The sequence below is a fragment of the Symphalangus syndactylus genome, chromosome 9 (genome assembly GCF_028878055.3).
Source record: "Symphalangus syndactylus isolate Jambi chromosome 9, NHGRI_mSymSyn1-v2.1_pri, whole genome shotgun sequence".
Taxonomy (NCBI): Eukaryota; Metazoa; Chordata; class Mammalia; order Primates; family Hylobatidae; genus Symphalangus; species Symphalangus syndactylus.
The window spans coordinates 134,972,004-134,981,792 of record NC_072431.2 but is presented as its reverse complement, the minus strand read 5'-3'; the positions used below and the strand labels follow the sequence as shown (position 1 = coordinate 134,981,792).

Here is a 9,789-nt window from a genome sequence, read left to right as displayed (position 1 = left end):
TGAGACTCTGTCTCAAAAAAAAAAAAAAAAATTCACACAACATATAATTCACAATTTTAAACATTTCAAAGTATACAATGGAGTGGAGTTTGTTTTGTTTTTTTTCCTAATCCTCAGATGCTGGGATTTTTTTTGTTTGTTTTTGTTTTTGTATAGTTACAATATTATGCAACAAGGATTACTTTCTTAATTCCAGAACATTTTTGTTACTCCAAAATGAAACTGCTCCCAATTTCCTCTACACCCATCCCCTGGAATCTTTACAGATTTGCCTATTCTGTATAGTTCATATAAATGCAATCATTCAATATGTGGCCTTTTGTGTCTGGCTTCTTTCAATTAGTATAATGTTTTCAAGGTCCATCTGTATTGTAGGTATATTAATACTTCATTTTTTTTATGACTGATTTCATTATATGTATATGTTACATTTTATTTATCCATTCCTTAGTTTATGGGTATTTGGGTTGTTTCTGCTTTTTGAATGTTATGAATAAGGCTGCTATGAACATTATTGTGCAAGATTTTTTGGGAACGTATGTTTTTTCAAGCTTCTTGGTATATACCTTAGGAGCAGAATTGCTGGGTCATTTAAAAATTCTATTTTTTAGCTTTTGAGAACTGCTGTATTGTTTCCAGAGGGGCTACACCATTTTACATTTCCTCCAACAGTGTATAAAGGTTCCAATTTCTCCGTCTCTTCACCAGGGCTTTTTGTTGTTGTTTTTTCTTTCTTTTTTTGAGATGGAGTATCTCTCTGTCATCCAGGCTAGAATGCAGTGGCACAATCTCAGCTCACCGAAATCTCCGCCTCCCAGGTTCAAGCAATTCTCCTGTCTCAGCGCCCCCAAGTAGCTGGGTCTATAGGCATGCACTATTACCCCTGGCTAAGTTTTGTATTTTTAGTGGAGACAGGGTTTCACCATGTTGACCAGGCTTGTCTCGAACTCCTGACCTCAGGTGATCCATTCCAGGATGATCTCAAACTCCTGACCTCAGGTGATGCAGACTCCTAAAGTGCTGGGTTTACAGTGTGAGCCACCGCGCCTGGCCTTGTTGTTGTTTCTTAAGGTGGGTAGGAGGAGGTGGACCAAGATGGCTGAATAGAAGGCTCTACCAATCTCCCTCCCTCACAAGGACACCAATTTAACAACTATACAAAAAAGAAGCACCCTAGTAAGAACCAAAACTCAGGTGAGCACTCCCTGGATTTGATTTTAACTTTATATTGCTGAAAGAGGCACTCAGGAGGGTAAGAGAGACAGTCTTGAATTGCTTGATGTCACCTCTCCCCCATCCCCTGGCAGCAGCTGCCTGGTGCAGAGAATCTGTGCATTTGGGAGAGGGACAGCACAGCACTGTGAGACATTGAATTGAATTCAGTGGTGTCCCGTCATTGCAGAAAGCCAAACTAGGCTGAACTCAGCTGACGTCTACTCATGGTGGGAGCAAGAGGGGAACTGTCCTTCTGAGTGGTTGGAACGCAAGTTCCAGCAAGCCTCTCACCATGGGCTAAAGTGCTCTGGGGTTCTATGGAAACCTGATAGGCAGTCTAGACCACAAGGACTGCAACTCCTAGGCAATGCCTAGGGCTGAACTGGGCTCAGAGCCAGTGGACTGGAGTGCTTGTGACCTACTGAGACACCAGCCAGGATGGCTAATGGACTGCTTGTGCCACCCCTCCCCCCAACCCCAGGGTGCACAGCTCACAGCTCCAAGACACCCCTTCCTTCTACTTAAGGAGAGGAGACAGAAGAGTAAAGAAGACTTTCTCTTGCACCGTGGATACCAGCCCAGCTATAGGAGAGCAGGGCAACAGTCAGAGTTTTGAGTCCCCTTGGAATTTGATATTTCTAGACATATCCTGGGTCAGAAGAGAACCTACTGCCTTGAAGGGTAGGAGCCAGTTTTGGCAGGACTCATCGTATGCTAACTAAAGAGCCCTTGGGCCCTGATAACCAGCGGCAATACTTAGGTAGTACACCATGGGTCTTGGGTGAAACTTTGAGACTTGTTGGTTTCAGGTGAGACTCAGCACATTCCCAGCTGTAGTGGCTATGGGAAGAAACTCCTTCTGCTTGAAAAAAGTAAAGGGGATTTTTTAATGTACATATTCTTCTTCTTCTTTTCCTTCTTCGTCTTCCTCTTTTTTTTTTTTGTGGGGCCACCCCAAAGGGCAGACAGGTTTATTGGGCAGCAGCTGGAAATCAGTGGTTGGACTTGGCCACATGGTCTAGCTCATCCTTCTCGAAGACACAGGAGTTGGAGGAGCCCCTGGTGGCATTGATGAGCTCATCTTCTAGGCACTCAGCAATGGTCTTGATGTTCTTGAACGAAGCCTCACAAGTGCCTCTGCACAGCAGCCAGATGGCCTGATTCATGCCATGCAGTGGGTACACATCCACAGCCTTTCATCTCATGGTCTTGGCTCACCCAATGCATGTGGAGTCCTCCCAGGGATCACTGTTGATGATGGCATTCATCAGGACTCGAAGAGTATTCTCATTTGTGAGCAGGTGGATGATCTCAAAGGCATGCTTGACAATGTGCATGGTCATGGGTTTCTTGCCATTACTGTGGCCATGCATCATCATGGAGTTAGTGAGGTGCTCCAACATGGGGCACTGTGTTTTGTGGAAATGCTTGGCGGCATACCACCCTGCACTGTGAAGCAGGTACTTGGCATACTTCCCCTTCACTGCAATGTAATCCTTCAGGGAAATGTCATTGATCTGCACATCATCGGTGCTCCACCTCCCAAAGAGCTAGATGTTGGGGGTTTCTGCCATCTCTGGTGCTGCTGTCTCCCACTTGGTCATCCTAAGGGCACAGCCTGAGCATCTCTGTTGCATGGCATGGACCACATGCCACCCTGGCACATACAGGAAGAGCTTTTTAATATACTTCTAATTCACCAAGCACAAAAGGGGACTTTTTCTTACACCTTAGGTACCAGCTCAGTCACAGGGGGGTTACAGCACCAAACTGGCTCTTGAGTTCCCTGATTCCATGACTGGTCTCTTAGAGGGCATTTCTGGGTCTGTCCTGGGCCATAGGGGAGCCCACTGCCCCGAAGGGTGAGTCCCAGGCCAGGCAGGATTCACCACAAGCTGACTGAGGAGCACTTGGGCCCTAAGAGAACATGGGTGGTAGCCTGGCAGTACTCCCATGGGCTTGTGGTAGCCACAGGGTGAGGCTGCTCTGCCTGTGGAAAGTAGAGGGAGGAGTGGGAAGCAGTGCATCTTGAGGTTTGAGTGGCAGCTCAACCACAGTACAATAGAACAACCAGGTAGACTGCTAAGGTATTTAATTCTAGTCCCTGGTCCTGGGATGACAACAATGGACCCTCCTGGGGCCTGGGGGAACTTACCACCTTGAAGTGAAGGACGTAGCCTAGTTGGCTTCACCACCTGCTGACTATAGAGGCCCAAGCCCTTGAATGAACATAGGTAGTAGACAGGTAGTGGTTACACCATGTCTTGGGTAAGACCAGTCTTCACGTCTGAACCAGCATAGTACCCATGGTGGTGGCCACAGGGATGCTTGCATCACTACATCCTCAACTCCAGGTGGCTCAGTACAGAGACTCCATTAGTTTGGGAGAAAGTAAGGGAAGAGAACAAGATTCTCAGCCTGGTAATCCAAAGAATTCTTCCAGATCTTATCCAAATCATCAAAGTGGTACCTCTACAAGTCTGCAAGAACCACAGCATTACTGAGCTTGAGATGCCTTCTAATTCAGATATGGCTTAGATCACAACCCCCAAGTCCTTTTGATTTTTTTTTTGAGACAGAGTCTCGCTCTGTCGCCCAGCCTGGAGTGCAATGGTATGATCTCAGCTCACTGCAACCTCTGCTTCCTGGGTTCAAGTGATTGAACTCAGCCTCCGGAGTAGCTGGGATTACAAGCACGTGCCACTACACCCAGCTAATTTTTGTATTTTTAGTAGAGACAAAGTTTCGCCATGGTGGCCAGGCTGGTCTCAAACTCCTGACCTCAGGTGATCCACCCACCTTGATCTCCCAAAGTGCTGGGATTACAGGCATGGGCCACTGCGCCCAGCCCCAAGTCCTCTTGAATACCTGGAAAGCCTTCCAAAGAAAGACAAGTACAAACAAGCCCAGACTGTGAAGACTACAATAAATACTTAACTCCTCAACGTCCAGACACAGACAAACATCCACTAGCAACAAGACCATCCAAGAAAACACGACCTCACTAAGTGAGCTAAATAAGTCACCAGGGGCCAATCCTGGAGAAACAGGATTCCTTTTCAGACAGAGACTTCAAAATAGCTGTTTTGAGGAAACACAAAGAAATTCAAAATAGCACAGAGAAGGAATTCAGAATTCTGTCAGATGAATTTTAAAAAGAGATCAAAATAATTAAAAAGTATCAAGCAGAAATTCTGGAGTTGACACACTGTAGAATGCATCAGACACTTTTTTTTTTTTTTTTTTTGGAGACAGAGCCTTACTCTGTCACCCAGGCTGGAGTGTAGTGGCTGTGATCTCAGCTCACTGCAACCTCCACCTCCTGGGTTCAGCCTCCTGAGTAGCTGGGATTACAGGCACGCGCCACTACACCTGGCTAATTTTTGTATTTTTGGTAGAGATGGGGTTTCACTATGTTGGCCAGGGTGGTCTCGAATTCCTGACCTCAGGTGATCCACCCGCCTCGGCCTCCCAAAGTCCTGGAACTACAGGTGTGAGCCACTGTGCCCGGCCACATCAGAGTCTTTTAATAGCAGAATAGATCAAGCAGAAAAAAGAATTAGTGAGCCTGAAGACAGGCTATTTGAAAATAGATAGAGGAGACAAAAGAAAAAAGAATAGAAAACAATGAGGCATGTCTACAGTATCTAGCAAATAGCTTCAACAGGGCAAATCTAAGAGTTATTGGCCTTAAAGAGGAGACAGAGAAAGAGAGAGGGGTAGAAAGATTATTCAAAGGGATAATAACGAGAACTTCCCAAACCTACAGAAAAGTATCAGTCTCGCAGTACAAGAAGGTTATAGAACATCCAGCAGATTTAACCCAAAGAAGACTACCTCAAGGCATTTTATCACACTCCCAAAGGTCGAAGACAAAGAAAGTATCCTAAAAGCAGCAAGAGAAAATAAACAAATAACAAAGAATGGATCTCCAATACATGTGGCAACAGACTTTTCAATGGAAACTTTACAGGGCAGGAGAGAATGGTATGACATACTTAAAGTGCTGAAGGAAAAAAACTTTCACCCTAGAAGAGTATATATCCAGTGAAAATATCCTTCAAACATGAAAAGGCAATAAAGACTTTCCAGGGAAAACAAAAGCTGAAGATTACATCAACACCAGACCTGTCCTATAGAAATGCTAAAGGGAGTTCTTCAATCTGAAAGAAAGAATGTTAATGACCAAGAAGAAATTATCTGAAGGTACAAAACTCACTACTAATAGTAAGCACACAGAAAACCACAGATTATAATGCTGTAACTGTGGTGTGTAAACTACTTTTAAGTAGAAAGAACGAATGATGAATGAATCAAAAATTATAACTATAGCAACTTTTCAAGACATAGACAGCACAATAAAATATAAATAGAAAAAACAAAATGGTGAAAAATGCAGAGATGAAGTTAAAGTATAGAATTCTTATTAGGTTTTTTTGCTGGTTTATGCAAAGTGTTAAGTTGTAATCAGTTTAAAATAATGGGTTATATTATTTGAAATATAATTTCAAGTATATTATTTGAAAAATAATGGGTTATATTGTTTGAATGGGTTATATTATAGTATTTGAAAGCCTCATAGTAACCTCTAATCAAAAAACATACAACAAATAAGCAAAAAATAAAAAGCAAGAAATTAAATAATACCACCACAGAAAATCACCTTCACTAAAATGAAGACAGGAAAGAAGGAAAGAAGGAGGAGAAGACCGCAAAACAACCAGAAAACAAATAACAAAATGACAGGAGTAAGTCTACTTATCAATCATAACATTGAATGTAAATGGACTAAACTCTCCAATCAAAAGACATAGATTGGCTGAATGTATTTTTAAAAAAAGACCCAAGGACGTATTGCCTATAAGAAACACACTTCCAGTCATAAAAAAGAATGCATTCACGTCCTTTGCAGGGACATGGATGAAGCTGGAAACCATCATTCTCAGCGAACTAACACAGGAACAGAAAACTAAATACTGCATGTTCTCACTCATAAGGGGGAGTTAAACAATGAGAACACATGGACACAGGAAGGGGAACATAACACATCGGGGCCTGTCATGGGGTGGGGGGCAAGGGGAGGGAGAGCATTAGGACAAATATCTAAAGCATGTGGGGCTTAAAACCCAAATGATGGGTTGATGGATGCAGCGAACCACCATGGCACATGTATACCTATGTAACAAACCTGCATGTTCTACACATGTATCCCAGAACTTAAAGTTTAATTTAAAAAAAAAGAAATACACATCACCTATAAAGACATAAATGGACTGAAATAAAGAGATGGAAAAAAGATATTCCATGCCAATGGAAACCAAAAAAAGAGCAGGAATAGCTATACTTATATCAGACAAAATAGATTTCTAAACAAAAACCATAAAAAGAGACACAGAAGGTCACTGTATAATGACAAAGGAGTGAATTCAGTAAAAGGGTATAACAATTGTAAATATATATGCACCCAACACTGGAACACTCATATATATATATATATATATATATATATATATATATATATAAAATAACATATATAGCTAATAATATATACCATTATAATATATAATTATATATATCTTTATGATTAGATATATATATGTCTAATAATATAAAATATTATTAGAGCTAGAGAGATAGACCCTGATATGGTTTGGCTATTTTCCCCAGCCAAATCTCATTTTGAATTGTAGTTCCCATAATCCCCATGTGTCATGGGAGGGACCCAGTGAGAGGTAATTGAATCATGGTGGGGGCAGGGGTTTCCTGTGCTGTTCTTGTGATAGTGAATAAGTCTCACGAGATCTGATGGTTTTATAAAGGGCAGTTCCCATGCACATGCTCTCTTGCCTGCTACCATGTAAAATGTGCCTTTGCTCCTCCTTCACCTTCCTCCATGATCGTGTGAGGCCTCCTCAGACACGTGGAACTGTGAGTCCATTAAAGCTCTTTTTCTTTATTTTTATTTTTTTGAGATGGAGTCTTGCTCTGTCACCCAGGCTGGAGTGCAGTGGTGCAATCTTGGCTCACTGCAACCTGCACATCCCGGGTTCAAGCGATTCTCATGCCGCAGCCTCCTGAGTAGCTGGGATTATAGGTGCACACCACCATGCCTGGCCAATTTTTGTAGTTTTAGTAGAGACGGGGTTTCTCTGTGTTGGCCAGGCTGGTCTCGAACTCCTGACCTCGTGATCCACCTGCCTCGGACTCCCAAAGTGCTAGGATTACAGGCGTGAGCCACCGTGCCTGGCTAGCCTCTTTTTCTTTATAAATTATCCAGTCTCAGGTATGTCTTTATTAGCAGCATGAGAACAGACTAATACAGTAAGAAGTCCAATACAATAATAGCTGGAGACTTACCCTACTTTCAGCATTGGACAGCTCTTCCAGACATAGAATCAACAAAAAAACATCAAACTGCACTATAGACCAAATGGACGTGATAGGTATTTACACAGTATTTCATACAGTATCTACAGAATATACATTCTTTTCCTCAGCCAATGGACCATTCTCAAAGAAAGACCATTTGTTAGGTTACCAAACAAGTCTTAAAACATTCCAAAAGAAACTGAAATAACATCAAGCATTTTCTCTGACCACAATGCCATAGAACTAGACATCAATAATGAGGAATTTTGAAAACACATGGAAATAAAACAGTATGCTCCTGAATGACCAGTGGGTCAGCGAGGAAGTTAAGAAATAGAAAATTTTCTTGAAACAAATGATAATAGACATGCGACATACCAAAACCTATGGGATACAGCAAACCCAGTACTAAGAGGGAAATTTATAGCTATAAGTGCCTACATCAAAAAAGAAAAAAATATTTCAAAGAAACAACCTAATGATGCATATTAAAGAACTAGAAAAGAACAAACCAAACCCAAAATTAGTAGAAAAAAAGACATAATAAAGATCAGAGCAGAAATAAATGAATTTGAAATGAAGAAAACAAACAAAAGATCAAGAAAACAAAAAGTTGGTGTGTTGAAAACATAAACAAAATTGACAAACCTTCATCTAGACTAACTAAAAAAGAGAGAGAAGACACAAATGAATAAAATTAGAGATGAAAAAAGAGACATTACCACTGACACTGCAGAAATTCAAAGCATCATTAGTGGCTACGATGAGTGACTAGATACCAACAAATTGAAAAATCTAAAAGAAAGGGATAAATTCCTGGACACATACACCATACCAAAATTGAACTATGAAGAAATGCAAAACCTGAACAAATCAATAAGAAATAGTGATATAGAAGTAATAAACAGTCTCCCAGCAAAGTAAAGCCCAGGACCTGATGGCTTCACTGCTGAATTCTACCAAACACCTAAAGAAGAACTAATACCAATTCTAGTCACACTATTCCAAAAAAATAGAGAAGGGAATACTTCCAAACTCATTCTACGAGATCAGTATTACCCTGATACCAAAACCAGACAAAGACACATCAAATAAAGCAAACTTCAGGCCAATGCTTCTGATGAATACCGATGCAAAAATTCTCAATGAAACTAAATTCAACAACACATTAAAAAGATCATTCATCATGACCAAGTGTGATTCATCCCAGGGATGCAAGGGTAGTTCAACAAATGCAAATTAATTAATGTTATACATCATAGCAAGAGAACGAAGGACAAAAATGATCAAATGATCATTTCAATTGATGCTGAAAAAGCATTTGATAAAATCCAGTATCGCTTCCTCATAAGAGCCCTAACAAAACCGAGTATAGAAAGACATCCCTCAATATAATAAAAGCCACATATGATACACCCACAGCTAATATCATACTGAATGGGGAAAATCTGAAAGCCTTTCATCTTTTTTTTTTTTTTTTGAGACACAGTCTTGCTCTGTCACCTAGGCTGGAGTACAGTGGCATGATCTCAGCTCGCTGCAACTTCTGCCTCCCAGATGCAGACAATTCTCATGTGTCAGCCTCACCAGTAGCTGGGATTACAAGTGCATGCTACCACACCCAAATGGAGTTTCACCGTGTTGGCCAGGCTGGTCTCAAACTCCTAGCCTTAGGTGATCTGCCCGCCTTGGCCTCCCAAAGTGCTAGGATTACAAGTGTGAGCCACCACACTGGCCACCTTTCCTCTTAGATCAGAACATGACAAGGATTCCCACTTTCACCACTCTTATTCAACATAGTACTGTAAGTTTGCAGCTAGAGCAATTGGACAAGCGAAAGAAATAAAGGGGATTCAAATAGGAAATGAATAAATTTAATTACCCTTGGGTGTGGGTGGCTCATGCCTGTAATCTTGGAACTTTGGGAGGCCGAGGCAGGCAGATTGCTTTGAGACAAGCATGAGCAATATAGTGAAATATCATCTCTATAAAAAATTTAAAAATTAGCTGAGTGTGATGGAGCATGCCTGTACGTGACTGTAGTCCCACCTACCAGGGAGGCTGAAGTGGGAGGATCACTTGAGCCTGGGACGTTGAGGCTTCAGTTAGCCATGATCATGCCACTGCACTCCAGCCTGGGTGACAGAGTGAGATCCCGTCTCAAAAAAAAAAAAAAAAAAAAAAGGCGGGGGGAAAGAAAAAAGA

At 41.5% G+C, this 9,789-nt stretch overlaps 1 pseudogene; it reads right to left on the bottom strand.

Annotated features, from left to right (window-relative positions):
- Positions 1 to 2,207: 2,207 nt before the first annotated feature.
- Positions 2,208 to 2,870, bottom strand: LOC129490786 (small ribosomal subunit protein uS7-like; annotated as a pseudogene).
- Positions 2,871 to 9,789: the final 6,919 nt, after the last annotated feature.